An 18,745-nucleotide genomic window follows, 5' to 3' on the forward strand; every position below is an offset into this window, starting at 1 on the left:
TTTACGTTGTCAAGTAGGTGGGCGAAAGCATTGTGCCTGCCATGTCTTGTATGGCGGTAGCTACAAGCAATTGCCTGGTCAAAATAGTGAACATATACAGGGTGTCAGCCATAAGTTGCATGGCGGCAGCGACCCATATGTGTAAAGTCATAATCAAGGGAAAGTGTGTGGTGCCAGGCATAATAGTACAGAGGAGGCATGTAACACAGGTATGCACGGAGGAGATTAACACAGAATAGCATGGGGCCAGCCGCCATATGTGTGGTGCCAAGTGCATACTATTAGATAGTTTTAAAATCTGCGGGCAGTGGGGTGCTGCATGTCTTTGTGCAATTATGGTCAGCTACACATACTTACTGGCTAAGGGTGAGGTGGTTTAGCATACATACAGGAGGGCAGAGGGGGGTCACATGCCTACAGGGAGTAGCGGATGATGGGGAGGGGGGCAACATGCATACAGGGAGTAGCAGAGGGTGGGGACGGGGGTCACATGCATACAGGGAGTAGCGGCGAGGGGGACTCACCGGCAAAACGAACAGGGAAAACAAACTGGGCCTTAGAAGGCGGGCCTTGGGGAGGAGGGCCGGCGTCCACCTGCCAGCGTGGGATTGGCCCATAAGTACAAGCCAGGGACCAATTGTACTACGGCAAGAGCTGGGCAGGTAGAGACAAAGGGAAAGTTGGTATAGACCGGCATCTTGGAAGGTGGTAACTAGCATCAGCCATAGTATGGCTGAAACATAATAAAGAGCAAAAGTCACAGTGATCCGGGAGGTGCACTCACAAGGCAGGATGTTTTCAGCCTGTGTCCTCACGGAATGTGCACAATGCAGAAAAAACTGACTTCGATTGTTGTTGGTGCAACATGCTCACAAGCATGCATGCAGGCTCCATAATTCCGCAGTAGTTCCCCATGTCGAGCGCAGCCTCGAGAAAGTGTCTGGGTCCCCAGAGGAGGGGGAGATGCAGGCTCAGTGAGTGAGAGCAGGGAGTAGAGTGGGCACACAGGGAAAACAAACAGGACCTTTGAAGGCGGACCTTGGGGAGGAGGGCCGGTGTCCACCTGCCGGCGTGGGATTGGCCCATAAGTACAAGCCAGGGACCAATCGTACCACGGCAAGATACGGGCAGGCAGAGACAAAGGGAAAGTTGGTATAGATCGCCATCTTGGAAGGTGGTAACTAGCATCAGCCATAGTATGGCAGAAACACAACAAACAGCAAATGTCACAGTGATCCGGGAGGTGCACTCACCAGGCAGGATGTTTTCAGCCTGTGTCCTCACGGAATGTGCACAATGCAGAAAAAACTAACTTCGATTGTTGTTGGTGCAACATGCTCACAAGCATGCATGCAGGCTCCATAATTCCGTAGCAGTTCCACATGTCGAGCGCAGCCTTGAGAAAGTGTCCGGGTCCCCAGAGGAGGGGGAGATGCAGGCTCAGTGAGAGCAGGGAATACGCTTAAAACCATTATGAAAAACAGGCTATATCCTTGAAAGATGCTTGGCATACATACAGGAGGGTAGAGGGGGTCACATGCCTACAGGGAGTAGCGGATGATGGGGAGGGGGGCAATCGTAAACATTTAATAAAACAAGCCAAAGAAAAGCAAGTCACATAGATCGATGAACACAATTTGTATCTATGAAAGAACCATCATCCCAGAGACTGGTATGTGTTACTACTTTCAGCCCATTAGCCATTGCATTCAAAAAAGCATTCATAAAAACTTGAACCTCATCCAGCAGCGGGGTACACTTTCATCCAAACACCTTTTTGCTTTAAAAAAACAGGCTAATTTGAAAATTAAACTTGTTCAGGCCTACAAACAGCCTGGGACATACAAACAGCAGCATGGAGTCTACCACCTATACAAGGCCACTACAAATGCGGCACTTGTGTGGCATGTAATTTCACCAAACAGATGAAGACATTTGACTATGGGGCCGTACATTCGACTTTAAGTGCTGGGGTGGGGGACGTGGGGGGCAGGCTACAATGATTGCTTATGGGAATTCAGGATGAACATAGATGTCCTTAGCACAGCCAACAAACGAATTTCTCTAGTTCCAATGCCATGTATGTGATCAGGTTCTCTTGTGATCTATTAAAACAAATGGACAAGTCAAACAAATAATATCTGAGCACAGATCTTATATCAGAAACACAGTGGTAGAGAAACCACTAGTGGGGCACTCTGTGATATTGAGGCACACTGAGAATGACTCGGAATGGGTTATAGTGCAACTGGCCCAAACAGAATCTAGAGGTACTAAGTAGAGTGGAACAACAATGTATACGCTGCCTGGACACAGATAGATGTGGCCTTAATATAAACATTAAATGCAATATAATATTATTCAATGAATTCCTCATTAGTAGTAGACTCTGCTCCGGGTATATAAAGATCCAATTGCATTGCTACTACTGTTTTTAATACAAATATGTCTCAAATACTACCTGACATTATTATATATAACTGATTGTTCTTTGTGAGACAAGACAGTCAAGGATGTGCCTCATATTTAATTCATGTGTTACTTTACGGCAAGGAGCTGTTTCTGGTAGAATGTTTAATTTGTGCACTGCTGGAGTTTAACATATGTGAGCAAGAATATGCATGTTATTACTTATTTTAAAGCACAAAATGAAAACTTTTTTGGATACATTTTATGAAACTGCGGCTTCCACAGAAGTGGGACAGGTCTCGCATTTGGAGACCTACATTGTCATCACCTGTGTCCTGCAGGAATGTCGCCACTGCACCGAGAGCATATTCTTCCATGAAAGGGAAGGCTAAGGCAGATACTCATAGGATGTGTGGGGTGCTGGAGTTCTGGCAGACCTTGTAAGGGACCAGAGGACCCTGCATCAGGCTCTAAATTATGTGTGTTGATTATGGCCTTGGTGCACATAGAAGAAACAGATCACTGGTTTTATTCTGAGCATAACACATTCCAAGAACGATGGACACGTTGAGAGAGACAATGGTGCATAGTCTCACCAAAGGAAGGTATTCAAAAAATAAAATGTATTGAAAACTGGCTCTTCTTAAAATTTCATATTGTTAATTTATAGGATGAATTCTAGTATATATGCATGTTGTACATGTATTACTGTGCAACGCATATTATCAAAATACAGAACAACATATACATTATTTTCGGATAGAAGGTTGTCAGTCTGAGATGAACCATCTGCTGCACTCCTTCTGAAACCCACCAAAATACACCCATGATGAGGAGGGAGGTGAATAAGCACACCAATAAGATTTCATGGATGCTTTGCATACAATGATTGAATTGTACTCTTTTCAAACCTTTACATTTGTGGCGGCAGTATTTATTAGTTAATAATTGAATCTACAAAATGTCTGAATATTGCGGTCGGACTGTCTTCTTTTTTTGAATCTAACACGTGTTCTCTATTTCTGTTTGTTATGTTTGCTGAAAGTGAAACTTGGTCTCTGCGGAATCATTGTGGGCAAGCACAGGGTGAGCTTTCAGAACTGCTGTCACTTTTTCGTGGGATGGCTAAATGGGCCCATGTGTCGAACTAAACTGGTTTAATCCTGCGAGTACAAAGGAACAGTTGAAGGAATAAGGGTACTTGTCTTAATGGGAAAGGCGAATGAGGTCTTCTGGGAAGCTTCCAGAAGGGACTTGTCACGTGGTATTTCGCCCAGATGTTCAAGTACCAACGAACTCATGTAAAGATGATTTGCATTGTGTTTGTATAAAATCAGAGGTTTTTCCTCAGTGAAAAGCCTAGGGTGTGGAAGGCGGAGACGGACTGTAAGTGATGTTTTTTGTAGCTGCTCAGGAGAGCAGAGAGCTTTTTAAATGACAAGCGCAACTTTCTTCTTTTTTTTGTTATTCTGGTTTATATAAGATTTTTCTGGTCTGATTAATTGGTTAATGGTATGGTTCATTGATATTTGACATAGATAGTCGAAATCTGATGAATATCTGTCTGATATAACTATAGGGGCCGGTGCAAATAAGTACAAAATTGAAATAAACGCACCCCGTATGATATGCAAAGGTATTTTGAAAACATTGGGGGACGTGAAGACGGAATGTCTCCCCCTCTCAGGACCACTTGGCGAGTATCTGGCAATTTGTTCTCTTACTATATCAGAGCCGCAAAGAAAGTGGAGTCAATGTATGCATGTGGCAGGCGTGATTGTTAAGGGAAATGACAGGAGCCAAAACTAGTGCTAACCATGAGCACTGGGCAATCTAAGCGGGTCACCAAACCACCCACATGCAAGTTTATCAAGTCATGGCACTATTTGATGCATGAAAATCAGCATACCCAGTTCCCACTGGAAGATACCTTTCAACCTTGAAATTTGCACGCACTAGAATCCAAGAAAGGGAAAATAGGCCCTAGACATTGGGGAGCTTACACAATAATGTATAAAGAGGCATTAGAAAGGCACCATGCATTCAAAAGAGGCATTAGAAAGGCACAATGTATCCAAAATTGGGGTGTTAAAGGATATGACTGAAAAATGGAGGGACCAAATAAAATATTTAAGAAATAAGGGGCGATTTGAGAGAGAGAATGGGTGATCGCCGGTCATCACCTACACTACTCTACCCACTGTTTATGAATGATAAACATGTTGAGGAAACCAAGGGGTACACCAGATGTTTTTTCACCAAAGTACCCACGCCTGTGTCACAGGTGATACGAGTGGACATTGTCCCTGCCAAACCCCCAGCAATCACTATGACTGTAGCACCTCAAAAGACGGTAAGGAAAAAATGATCTTAAGGACCCGTTGTCAACGGCAATCGAATGCACCTGACACCCAAACACCAATCTCTGGGAGCTTGCCACTTGCAGATTCTAACAGATAGCTATTGCCTCCCAATGTATTGCCTCCCTCAAGGGGATAAAGCGTACTGAAGGGACCCATTTACTTTCCAAGCACCATTAAGACAGGTAACGGGGGTGGGGGCTTCAAGTACTGATGCAGACAGAATAGTTTTCATGGACGGTAAATGTTGCAGGGAAATCAAAGATCTCTGGTTAAGGAATGTTACATTATAATGGTGCCTTAGTGGTTTGTTGAGGAACTCCAAACAATAGTCCAATGTCAAAACCCCCCTTGGGCTGATATGAATCCGCTCATGAGGTTATTTATGCTCCAAGAGGTTAGACAGAGACTCACTGAGCAGGCCAAGTGGCTAGCTGCCGACCCAGGGAAAGGAAATTAACAAGAGCAGGCCGAAATAGAATGATAGCGTCATCCCCAAAATATTCCCCAGAAAGACAAGTTGGGGCCAGGATTATAATTGCAGGCAAAATAAAGGATTCTCCACAGTGGATTATTTAGACCACTTGGAAGTGGTATTCACCCAACATTGAGTTATTAGTTAAAGCCAGTAACATAGCTCAGCGGGTTTTTGCTTGCTGCTATAATCTGAGTTTGATTGGCAGATCGCAGGTTCGAATCCTGGCAAGGCTATCCCAGCCTTTCTTTATTCTGAGGTTGGTAAATTAGTTCTAACTTCATTTGGGTGATAATTGTATGTAAATTTGTTGTAAAGCGCTTTGGTGAAAGCTCTTTAGGAAATCATTATAAACTTTAGGACACAGCCCAGGAATAAGTAGGTAACACCTTTGTCTCAGGCCTCCACCCCAAACTCCAAGACCAGTTGAAGATGATCTGCATAGGGTGTCAGAATAAACCATTATCTGAGGTAATGACAGCAGTGAACCACTGTGTAGCATACAAATATAGAGAATACAATTTTAGCATTACAACTGCAGAATCTCCAAGCGCATGGACCCCCGACAGGGCTCTCTTTAGAGTTGGATATAAAGCTGGAATTCATTGAGGAGGCAGATTGGTCCCAGTCGAGGGACAGTACACACAACTTGGAGAATTCTCAAACCAGTTAGCCTGTAACTATTGCACATTGAACAAATGGGTGACTTTCTCGGCACAACATAATAATCCACCTCCCCCTCCAGGATAAGCTTTGTTCACCAACTGACACAGCAATGTACACCAAAAAAAGTCACTCACAGGCAGACAGAAGAAGAACAATACTGAGACAGCCACCAAGAAGTCCTGACTTGAACCCCTCAGTACCACTAGATCAGGATGGACCTTATCCTAATGTTAATTGTTAATGTTAAAGGTATTATTACCGCACACTGTCACCAATGGAGTGGTCTCCAGGCCCTCTGGCAGATCTGAAAAGGGCAGGAATGCGGTGGTTAGTAGAGTGTAGTGGGAATAGGAAAGTGAGAGTTTTGATGTCCTGTTGGCAGCTTCAGTTCGGTGTGTACCCTTTGCTGAGCTTAAGTGCAGTTTTTGGGTCGGTTCGACTTCCCAATGTGCTGTTGTGCCGGGTTATGTGCTGTTTGTCTGTTGAAATGTGGTGAAGTACGAGCAGATTGCTATGCAGAGAAAGTGGTTGTGTGAGTTTTTGAATGAGAAGTGTAGGTGGAAGGTTGAGGTTTTAGAGTTGGGTTAGCAGGTTTTTTCATTCTGTTTCTGCGCTCAACATCCATGGTCATCCTGTGTGTTTGGCATTGTAATATGTCCGCCTAGTACGGAGGCAGGTTGAGGAGTGGCAGTTTACTTCTGTGTTACTAGTGGTATGTGTATCTGGCTTATGCAAGCGTGTACCCCTGCCCTGGGTCCGCGATGTTTGGGATAGAGGAATCTCATCACTCCCTGCCAGTCCCGCGTGGGGTCTTTACCTACCTAGGATTCATCTGTGGACTAGCTGTATGTGGACATGGGTGATTGGGGTGTTCTCCTCTCACCCTCCAGTTAGGCATGATTAAGTTAGGGGTCATGGGTTACTACTTGGGGCTCTTGTTTACCGGTGGGTCTATGCTTCCTCGTCGTTTCCTTCTGGTTCTGGTGCAAAGTGCTACGTTCTGAGTAGTTGTCTGAGAGAAAAAGGGTCCTCCGAACGTTTTATAAATTGTACGGTTTAGGTCCAAAGCAAATGTCGTTGCTTGATCTGAGTGATCTTGTCGGATGGTAGATGGTTATTTTTTCTTTTAGGTACTCTGTTCGTTGGCCATGGATTGCTTATTTCCAATGTGAAGTTGATGGACAGAAGATCTCATGCTTAGTCAATACTGGGGTTAGCTGATCAGCTATTTCTTCAGATGGCTTCACAGATATTCCATTGTCAACAGAAATAGTAAATGACATAGGAATTTCAAACACCCCAGTTCAACACCTGGTAACTCAGCCTGAGTCTATCACATTAAGGCCTATTTCAGATAAACACACATTTCTGTTGAGTCCATCTGCACCTTTAAATCTATTTTAGAAAGAACTGTTATCAAAGTTAAATTGCACCATCCATTGTACACCTGTAGGAGTATTCTTAGATGTTTCCAGTCTTAATGCCGAAGCAGTATTAGCCAAACTGCCTGTCTTTCAAGAAATACCTGGACAGGAGATGCGCTGGTCCCCATATCTAGAAGAACTAATCAGTGATATCCTAGGAACTTTGTGGTATAGACACATCAATGAAGTAGGTTGTATTAGGAATGCCAAACCTGTGAAAATTAAGACAGACCTATCTAAAAGGTTGCTACGAATCCCTTACTACTGTCTATGTCCCGAAGTGGAAGAGGCCAAAGACCCATTTATAAAATCACTGTTGAAGCAAGGAAATGTAGTCCCAACAACCAGTCCTTGTAATATCCATATCCTTCTGGTGAAAAGGTCAGGCAGAGAAGCTTACATATACATAAAAGATGCATGGGTCATTATTGCAATAGTAATCTTAGCCTTCCCAGTGGTACCAAACCCAGAAACTAGAATATCTTGAATTCTGCCAACAGCAACGTATTTCACAGTATTAGATTTATCTCCAGCATTCTTCTCAAGTACGTTTTGATATCTAGTATCACTTCACATTTTCATATCACAGAATTCAGTACACATGGACGTGGCTCCCACAGGGGTACACAGAATCTCCCACGCCCTTTTCACAGCAATTGAAGAAAGACCAAGATGACATCAAGTTCCCTGCACAGTCAGTGTTAGTCCAATATGTAGATAAATTATTATTAGCTTTCTCCACTTATAAAGCCTCGAAGAAAGCCACACAGGTGCTACTGATGGGATTAACTAATAAAGCATATAAGTACATAAAGCATATAAGTACAATGTACAACTCTGCATTGAAAGCATACACTATTTAGGATACAACATAATGCCAGGTCACTGGTTTACAGCACAATCTATCAAAGGCATAATTCTGAAGATACCTAAACCACAAACTATAACACATATGAGAGCTTTCAAATAATAGGTTTCAGTAGGCAGTGTATTTTAGGTTATGCAGAAATAGTTTAGCCACTGCAACACCACACTAAGGTGAACATTGTAGAACTTGTTCAATGAACACCAACAGCAGAAGAACCGCTAAATGTCCAACACCATTAAAAAAGTACTAACCAATGCGCCAGCACTAAGATTGCCTGACTACAAAAAAATGTCACACTCTATTGCCACAAAAGGAATGGATTTGCTTAAGCGGTACTCAAACAAAGACAGATAGTATCAAAGACTAATAGCGCACTACAGTACAACAACACTATATCCACTAGCCCTAGGCATTGATATTGATATTGATATTGATATTTTATTTCTATCGCATTCGTACACAAATGTTTCAGGCATGCCACACAGCTTACAGTTCGATATCAGCCACAGCACTAGCAGTGCAGCTGTGTGAAAATATAGTTCTAGGATCACCTCTAGAAGAAGCTGTTCCCCATTCAATTGTCGCAACATTGTTAGAGACAAATTGGCTCATAACAAGTTTGGCAGTAATTCAGCTATAAATCCGTTAAATTACTGCCAACATTATTCACCATTACTGCCACTTTGTTCCATGACTTTACCAGATTACAAGTAGTGGTAGAGTCGTGTTAATCCCAATTGAAGAAGCAGCTTTACCTCCAACATGATGATAGAGGAAAATCGTCCACTTAACGATCAAATGTATAAATCGGCGGTGAGGTAAAAATAACCATAATTCCATTACTGCCAAACAAATGGCGGTATTGGAATTATCACAACTTTTTATCCGTATTGATGAACTTGAGGTCCAAAAACATAACATCAGTATTCAATAAATATGAAATGATACTGCTGAATTCCTTCCAACCCAATGCCCAGTGTTGCCCAGTGTTGAACTCAGCATTCTTATTGCCCACACCTGTGGATGCTGAACCCCATGAGTTAGATTCACAGGACTGTGTACTCATAATATATGAACTCCTGAAACGAATGTGGATCCATCCTATCACCATGGCTCTTCAAGATCTCTCTCACCCCTCTTGCTTACCTGATCTCCTCCTTCTCTCCTCATATCCAGTGTTATGCTGATGACACATAGCTTTCCTTCAAACTTCCCTCTACTTGCCCCTCTTGGTCCTCCCTCATCTCTTACTGTCTGTCTGCCATTCAGGCATGGTGTGCAGCAAACGATCTCTGTCTCAATCCCAGTAAGACAGAGATCCTCCTTATTGGGACACCTGTACCCTCTTTGTGCCCTCTACCCTCACCATCTTGTGAGGCACAAACCTTGGGGTCATCTTCGATTCTGCTCTCTCTTTCACCACACACATCATGGACCTTACCAAGAAGTCCCACTTCCAGCTCTACCTCTTCAGAGGCATTCTTGCTTTTCTCATGTTCCACCAGAAGCTCAATGTCTCCAGAGCTCTGGTCCTCTCCAGGTTGGACTTCTGCAACAGCCTCTTTCTCAATATCTCTCTTTCCTCCCTTCGCCCCCTCCAGCTAATCCTGAATGGGGCTGCAAGACGTATCCTTGGCCTTAACCCCAGGGACTGTATCTCTCCAGTGCTAAAATCTCTCCACTAGCTCCCGTTGGCTGCAAGGATCAAATTCAAGACCCTCGGCATCATCCACAAGGCCTTCTGTGGCCTAGCACCATGCAACTTTCCCTCACTAAATACTCTCCTGCCAGAGCCCTATGCTCCTCTAACTCCAACTGTTTGACTATCAAATGCTTCTCCAAGCAGAGAGTTGGGGCAGGTTTCTTTCTTCGGCTGGTGTCTCCCTCTGGAACAGCCTCCCTACCCCTCTCAGACTTGAGCCAGAACTCCCTAAGATCCAGAAACTGCTCAAAACCCTACCCTTCTCTACCTCTTTCCCTCTTTCCCTTCCTTGTTAAACACCCCACTGCCACGGTGACCAGTGGCATGATCATCATGAATGTAACAGGATCCCAGGCCATTCTTCCACGCTGATACCAACACCCCCTGCCCCCAATGTACTGCCCTTGTGGGCCCCTCTTGACGGCTCACCATCCCACCTTTGAGAGTTGCCTGCACTAGCACTTAGCCTTGTGGTTTCGATTGCTAAACAGCAATTCCCGGCTGTCAGGCTCAATTTCCATTACGGTAAAATAGTGCAAGAGGAGGCTGCTGCTTGCATAGGTATTCCATATATAGCGGGTTGAGCTTGGTCACTTGGTTGCCCCAAAAATAATGTAATCCTACTTAGCCTGCATATATCATGCACTCTCTAACGTAGGAAGCAGGGGTATGATTTCAACCCTTTACCAGGACTTGTATGGTCCACATTTTTCTACGATGGCTCAAACATATTGTTTAATAAATAAAGGAGGGCCATATCTGGAACTGACAGTAATCATCTGGAGCTCAAAACCTTTTTCACACACTAGATTGCCAGAACATCGAAATTAAAAATGTACAAGACAGCTTACATAGACCATACATTCACGTGATTGGTACTCAAACAGCTCATACCGAATTACTCCTGTCCAGGATACAAAGAACAACTGTCCCTTCCTCCACCCACGCTAACCCTAGGATGCAGTAGTGCACAGGCTATCTAATGCTGGATAGAAAAAGAAAAGAATGTATCCGATAATTGTTGAGCTGAGCGAGTTAAATCCATATCACCTACTAAGGGCATTGTCCATTATTTCATCTTATCAAGGGTAAATTTCCATCATCATGCCGTGTGCTCAACAAACCCTACTGATATGGAGCAACTAGTACACACCCAGTCAAAAACAACACAACATATATGTAACTGATGTGTCAAATACACTGTTAGAAAAGTGTAGGGAACTCAGAACACTATCCCTGGGAACAAATAAACTTTATTTTCCTGGTGGCCTGAGTCTCTAAACCAATAAAAGATATGTATTTAGTTGTATAAAGACCGACTAGAGCAAGTGCATTCCTTATCAGATCTAGATGTATATAGAGTGCAATGTGTACTTGATTATCATCTCTACATGTACGGCAACCGTTTTTGGTGACTCTAATTTATTACAGATCACCTTCGTCAGGACGGTCTTCTCTACATGAGACTACTTGCACAGAGTGCCCCGTATCATGCCATCGAGCCACACATAGGCATAATGGCAATGGACTTGTAATCAATTACAAACATTACCTCAGACGTAAAAGGTAAATGGAAGCCAGTTCTTTACCTGCAGAGACAATCATATACAGGACATTAATCCTACAGGTCAGAGCTAAATCTTCACATAAAATGCATATATTCCATGTAAATGTGAACCCACCAGTGGTAGAATGGCATTAATTACAAAAACTGGCGTCTTCAGTCACTATTTGTTAATGGCGGTAACCAAATTGTGCCGCTACTCTTTGCTACACCTATAACGACAGTGAAATACCTATAAGTACTACCTGTTCAAAGTCAAAGAGAATTTCCCAGAATCATGCCACCTCGATTATCAAATTAGCTCACCTGGAGAGTCTCAAAGGACGGCACTGCTTGTTACTCTACAGCGATCGACACCACTTGTTGCTTTTGCGGCCGTCCGCTTGCGTATAGCTAAACTTCTAGTTTCTCGTTACGAGAAGCACACGTAACCAGAGTCATGTATTCTCTGGATCAGTCACGACATGGTTGCTATGGTTATGGATGCATCATGGCCAACGGGGATCAAGATCACAGGGGATCCAAAAGAATTGATTTGTACACACATTTTCTTGGTCTTATTGCTTGACAGTGGTAGTACTGCCATACTCCAATAACATACTTGTGCCAAACACAAGAAGACTAAATGAGGCTGACAGAAAAGAAATTATATTTATTATTCTTAAATGATCTGAAAAGCAGCCTGAGTGACAGTATTTTATCATGTAAGGATATCCGCTGTTAACATACTAGGATTGGCTTCTATACTATGGCAGCAAAGCATGAAATAATGTTTCACTGTCCATACTTCGCCTGAAAATCCATCTTTGCTCCATCCTCAATAAAATTGAGTGCATATCACCTCGTTGCGAGTGACGGATCGCCTTTTCAGTCACTGTCCAAGTGAAATCATTTTCTGAATGTTATTTTTTATGAAAATGTTCGACCAAGGGGAAAGTCATCTTATTTGTGCGAATACAGGACTTGTGCTCTATCATTCTCTATTTACCAGGCTTGTTTGTCATCCCCAAATACCTCAGCTTGCATAGACAGGTAATGAGGTAAATCATATTAGATGTGCCACAGTTAGTAAAGTGCTGTTGTCTTCACAGGGTTCTCCTGCCCAAGTCAATCCTTTGTGTGTGTCAAGTCTGTGCACTGTGAGGGGTCAGAAATGAGAGGCAGGCACAAGGTTGCAATATTTTCAACAACAGACATCTTTATTAAAGAAAAGGGGTTGGTTAAAGGCCTTCCTGTCTCTAAACTAAAGAGAGTTCCCTTCCTAAGAAACTAAAACTAAAGATCAGTCTGTGTCTCGCAATCAAATTCGTGCACTCTGTCCTTGTGTTCAAAATGTATCTCACCCTCACACTAAAATAAACAATCAAAGGTGTAAGGTAAACATTTTTTTTTGATTGAACAAAAAGTGTGTAATAATCGAATGTGTGAAATTCAACAAACAATCCTTAAATCCAGGAGGTGGTTCCCCAGGATTGTTTCAGGGGGGCTAACAAAAATGTCCTTTTCAAGCAATGATTCCTTCAGAGCAGCAGAAATGTCTCTTTCACCCAACACTTTCTTTTGGATGGCAAACCATTTCTATTAGAAGAATAACAACAAGAGTCTCTTTCATGCAACAGTTTTTGAAGATGACAAACATGTCTTTTCTACAGAGCAACTTTAGAATCTTTAGATAGTCTGGTATACTCTCCTGCCAGGTATCTTTTCTCCCAAGGTCTTTTAGTTTCATATACTTTATACGGATTACCTGCTTTACGCCCCTGCCAGGAATCCCCCTTTGGATTATGCAAATCCCCTGGTATGCTCCCCTGCCAGGTATCTTCTGCCCATAGACTCACTGCCTGATGTGTTTCTTTCGTCAGGACTTCCTACAATGTTCTCTTTCAGTATAACAAAGTTGTACTCCTTCACTGTTTATACTGCTTTGACTTTAGATACTACTCGTTCCAACTTTCCCCATAGTGACATCTCATATATGGAGACTTGTACAAGCTCTGTCTGTTAACCTCTTCACTAGTAGTTATTTGCTTGTGGCTGTGCTTGTTCAAATTTTCCCCAAATTGGCATCTTATATATGGAGATTTGTACATATATTGCCTTTCAACTTCTCTTCATTACTGTTCCTTTGCTGTTGATATTTACTCCAACATTTCTCATATTGACTTTTCTTATACAATGACTTTTGTAAATCTTGTCTTTCCAATTTACATGGTCGTTATTGAAAACAGGTTTTTAATTGTTCATATGCCTGTCGGTATGCCCCGAGGCCCCCAACACCAATGGGCGGCAGACTCACCAGTGTTTGCTGGTTTTTCCGACTCATGGCACACGGATGCAGCGACGTCTTCACTCTGGGAAGGCTTTTCCTGCTCTACAGACCCTTGTTCAGTTCCCTCGCCTGCTCTATGTTCGCCCGTCGACAGAACTGCTGCTGTTCCAGGAGACCAAGTCCCCAGCAGCCTTGCCGCTGTTGCCGGTCCTTTAGTGGTCCTCTCACATCACCCACTATTCTTCTCCGGGTCTCCCGCTTCTCTGGTAAGTCAGGATGGCAAGCAGTTGCTTGGGAGAGCCTGCCCCTCTTAGCACTGTCCATTACTATGTGTCTGCATCTGCCTTCAGTTCTGCTTCCTGCTCTGCCCGGTCTGCATCTCTCGTTGTCACCTGTCAATGGAAGGTATTCTCCAGGTTTAAAATTCCCACATAGCTGATTTCCATAATGACAACTAGTCTGCGTGTTTGGCTTGAGGTTTTCTTTAATACACATACTCCTTCCTCTTCTCAGTATTTGAGCCTTTGTGGGAGTTGGAGTCCATATGAACTTTAGGTTTTTGTTTGAATGAAAAATATCATGGAAAGGAGATGTTAAATGGGCATCGTGTGTAATGGTTTTTTGCTCAGAGTGACAGTATGCTATTAGAATTTTAGATGTTATAGTGTTTTCTTCAAAAGGAGCGGGGTATACCGTGTCTCTCTAATGGGGTCATCACATCCTCTCGATATTTGTCCCCTCCCACATGATCCACCCTCATAATACCACCCCCATATTCAGGATCAGGTAGCAGCTACCATCCCCTGGCCATGGGAGAGGACGCCACTCCCGGGGAATCAGTGATGACTCTGTAGGATTAATCAGAGCACATACTGAGCACATCCCACAGGGTGAATATCTCTGTGGGTGACTCGTGTTCCACAATGTCGGTTGTATGCCTGGAGCAACCCTAGGTTGATAAGACCGTACCAAAGAATCACATAGGTTATGCCTTTTCACTGCAAATCTGGGTGTTGACAATGATATTTGGCCCCCATTGAGTATCAGCCACAGTTTAATGATTTGACAAGGAATGTACTTGATGTAGCCAGTCTTCATATGACTGCATGAATATCTTTTATTGGTTTATGTTAAGTTATGTCATTGGATTTGGGTTGAAAGCCCATGACTGAAATGTTCGAGGGAGAAAAGACTGAAAGTTATTTTTCCGAAAATAACTTTCGGTCTTGTTTCCCCTGAACATTTCAAACTTTGCCCTTGCCCCCACACCCATACTTACCTGTGGGCGGCACACCTCCTTGTGTGCGGCCGTCTCAAGCATCCCTCTGCGACGCCAGTTCCCTTCACTTGTGTTAATGGGAACCGGCGCCGCAGGGTCCGCATTTTGTTTTTTCTTTTTTATCCTTTATTGAGTCAGGGATTGCGGGTGACACCCCCGCAACCCCTGCTCACATTACAGTGAAGAAGGGTGCAGGCGACACCCCCGCAGCCCTGCTGCCCTTCTTCACTGTAATGTTTTATATGGCATATTTGTTTGAATTTTTAGGCTATACAAGCTTTTCATATAGGCAACATTCCTCAGATTTGCCATACAGTCTTTTATTTTCTGACTTTTGGGTTGATTCCTTTGTCATTGTGCATTTGTATAGCGCCTTATATACCATTGGTATGATCTCACAGAGTTGTGGGTTAAATGCTGTTGGGGACTGTAGTCCAGGTCAGTGGAGAGAGTAGGGTTGCATATAATGCTTGGGTGCATTAAGTATGTGTGCAGCCAGTGTGGTTTGCTAGGCGCGGTACGTGGTTGTGAGAGATCAGTTGAATGTGTGCAGCAAAGTTGTTGACTGCCGAGTCTGCATTCTGGCTGCTGTGAAGCCTGTGTAGCAGATTATGTGTGCAGCTTGACTGATTTGTTTCGTGGGGTATAACTGCTTTCAAAAATACTGTTGAGGTGTTCATGGAGTAGTGTAGGTATGTGTGCAGCTAGGCCGAGTTGATCGAGGTTTATAGCTGCATTCTAATGTTTGTTGGTGTAAAGGAGAGAATTAGCATATTGGTATGAGTGAGTGTCTGTGCTTAATGGTAGGAAGCCTCTATTCATGGTTACTTTGCAGGGCCCCATGCGCATACCGTGTCTGTCCTGGTGGTTTGTGGTAATGGATCTCCCAAATAGTTTCTCTGAGCGGAGTATGTTGAGCTTGCCCGGTTAGAGGGTTCTTGTTTCTGAGGCTCTGTTGTAAGTATAAGAAGTCCCATTTTCCGGGTCCCTGGTTGTTGTTTATCGCGAGTGGCTAGGTATTCCTGACACAGTTATGGTTTCAGGTGGAATTATATCATAAGAACGTTGTCCCTTCCGACAGCAGGAGTTGCAGAGAGCCAAATGGGTGTAGGCCGTAGTGCATATTCTCAAGAGAAAAGAGCCAAAAGTCCAACCAAGCATAGTTGCTATAGAGCCTCGGTGAGGGGGTTCATGGCATTATTCCTGGGTGGCCAGGGTAGCCTGACTTGATCAGATCATAGACTGCCCTGTGGGTTCCATGTAATAATATCCCCTCAAACATATCGGAATGCAAAAAATCGCCGAAAAATGCAGTTTTTTGTGGGGACATTATTACATGAAACAAGCGGGGGAACCGCCGCAACCCTCAAACCCTTTTTTATTTTTCATGCAGACACCCCCGCAATCCCGCTGCCCCTGTGCCTATATATATGGTCACCTACATAATGTCACCACAACCTTTTCCCGGCGACATATATATAGGGATATTATTACCTGATACCACCCTGTGTACACAATAGGTGACATGATCTGGCACAATCGTAATGTTTGAATCATAAGTGCTATAAGGCACTGCGGTAGTGGCTCTGCGTGAAAAGTTTGACACAGGTTAACAAGAACAGGTCCAATCATATTAGACTGTGAGGGGAGCTATTACGCCCTGGGATTGTAATTATGTGTAGTTGTTTGCAGATAGGTTTGTATGACAGCGGTTGATATCTCATGGAGTGATCATGCCATGCTTGCTTAGGGCAAGAAATGGTTAAGCTCAGATGATGGCCAAGCACATGGGTCCTGTTGGGCTCTATTTTGGAGTCAGGGTATCTGTTTCCAGGTTGCTAGATACAGACAGACATCGCCTGGTCTTAGAGCGTGGTGCATGTCTGGTCGGGTGGCAGTGAGCGTGCCCAGTCATTGTATATGATTATAGTGATGTCAAGTGTCAGGTTTGGAGTCATGGGCATTTGAGATTGGAGTGCTGGGGGGCATGGCCAGCTTGTTGGCACAAGGGGGCTGTTTGGCCATTGTAGTTGAGCCAGCAGCTATTGTGACCATGGGTGATGGTTACATGGTTTAGGGAATGAGCCAGTTTTTCAGAGCTTTACGGAAGGCCATATAGTCTTGGTTGTGTCGAATGTGGAGGGCAGAGTTGGCGCCAGGGTTGATGAAATAAAGCTGCTACTGGGCACTTCACTAGGTTCTTCACAACTAGCTTTATTGTAGGTTACTTTAAGCTGTTACATAGGGAACCACTGGGTCCCATCACCCAGACTGGCTTATTCCAGATGAACCTGGGTGGAACCTTGACACGACATACATAACCAAACATTCCACTAACTCACATCAACATTCTCTCAACTCATGCATACCAGACAAGCACTTCACAACACATATCTTTTCCTTACAACAATCACACACGCACACACACACACAACAGCACATTACCACACATCGCCCTTTCTTGTGGAAACACTACACACACATACTAACCACAACAGTGCACCTTTTAAAGAGGTGTGCTACTCTGTAAAACAACTGTGGGGCATAACCCTCTTTGATCACTTGGGAAAAGCTAATCCCACTTCTCATAATGGTGGCAGGCACGACCTCCCCATTACTATTTGCGGGAGGCAGGGCCATCCCTGCGGGAGGCATGACCATCCCTATATGCTTCTATGGGATCCACCAATTCCCATTTACCTCTAATGGGAACATACGATTCCCTCTACTCATCATTGGTGGCTGGCAATCGTGCCTCTATGGGAAAATCCTATTCCCATGGGAAAATAATATTGCCACAACTTATCAATGGCAGGAGGCATGACCTCCCCATTGCCGGGAGGCATTACCATCCCTAAGTACAATTCCCATTTACATCTAAGGGAAAATACTATTCCCACTCTTCGTATCAATGGCGGCAGGCATGACCTCTCCATTGCCGGGAGGCGTGAACATCCCTAAGTACAATTCCCATCTACATCTATGGGACAATGGTATTCCTGCTCTTCTTATGAATGGCGGCAGGCGTGACCTCCCCATTACCACTTGCAGGAGCGTGACAATCATTCTTCTATGGGATCTCCATTTTTCACTATGGGCGCTAACAACCCATCATCTCATCTCTAGTACAAGGCGTATCCTTCCTATACCACTGGCAAAAGGCATGACCTCACTTTAACATACCAGTGTCTACTCACTCAGTCACCACACTTAAAGTAACATTTTCCTAATTTACTCTTACTGTGAGCTTCAAACTGTATTTAACATCGGGAACTTAATTTTGCCAATTCTCAAAGCTTTGATATGCTTAACATCTCATAACATAACACTCTCTTACCACTCAACACAGCATAAATACTGTAAATAATTACTCTGCTAAACGTCCATGTTGCTTCTTGCAACCTAACCCTGCAAGTCCTCAAAAAGATATCTCTAGCCCACTCAAACAGGCTCTCCCTTCTTGTCACTCCAGGCTCACATCATGCACTTCCCTTATCTCTATTAACACAATGGCTGTATTCCTTAACAAGTCCATAGAAGTCCAAAGGTTCCTGCAAATCCTCAAACATGTTACATCTAAAGAACATTCATGTCACTTATTAACTTCACTTAGTGCACACTTGCAGGCATCTAATATCCCACACTGATCCACAACCACATACATTCACTTCCAACTTCAGTGCTCATAAAATCTGCCACGTATAAGATATATCCTCAACTTAGTTTATA

The sequence above is a fragment of the Ambystoma mexicanum genome, chromosome 6p, assembly GCF_040938575.1.
Source record: "Ambystoma mexicanum isolate Mex_15411 chromosome 6p, UKY_AmexF1_1, whole genome shotgun sequence".
NCBI classification, from domain to species: domain Eukaryota; kingdom Metazoa; phylum Chordata; class Amphibia; order Caudata; family Ambystomatidae; genus Ambystoma; species Ambystoma mexicanum.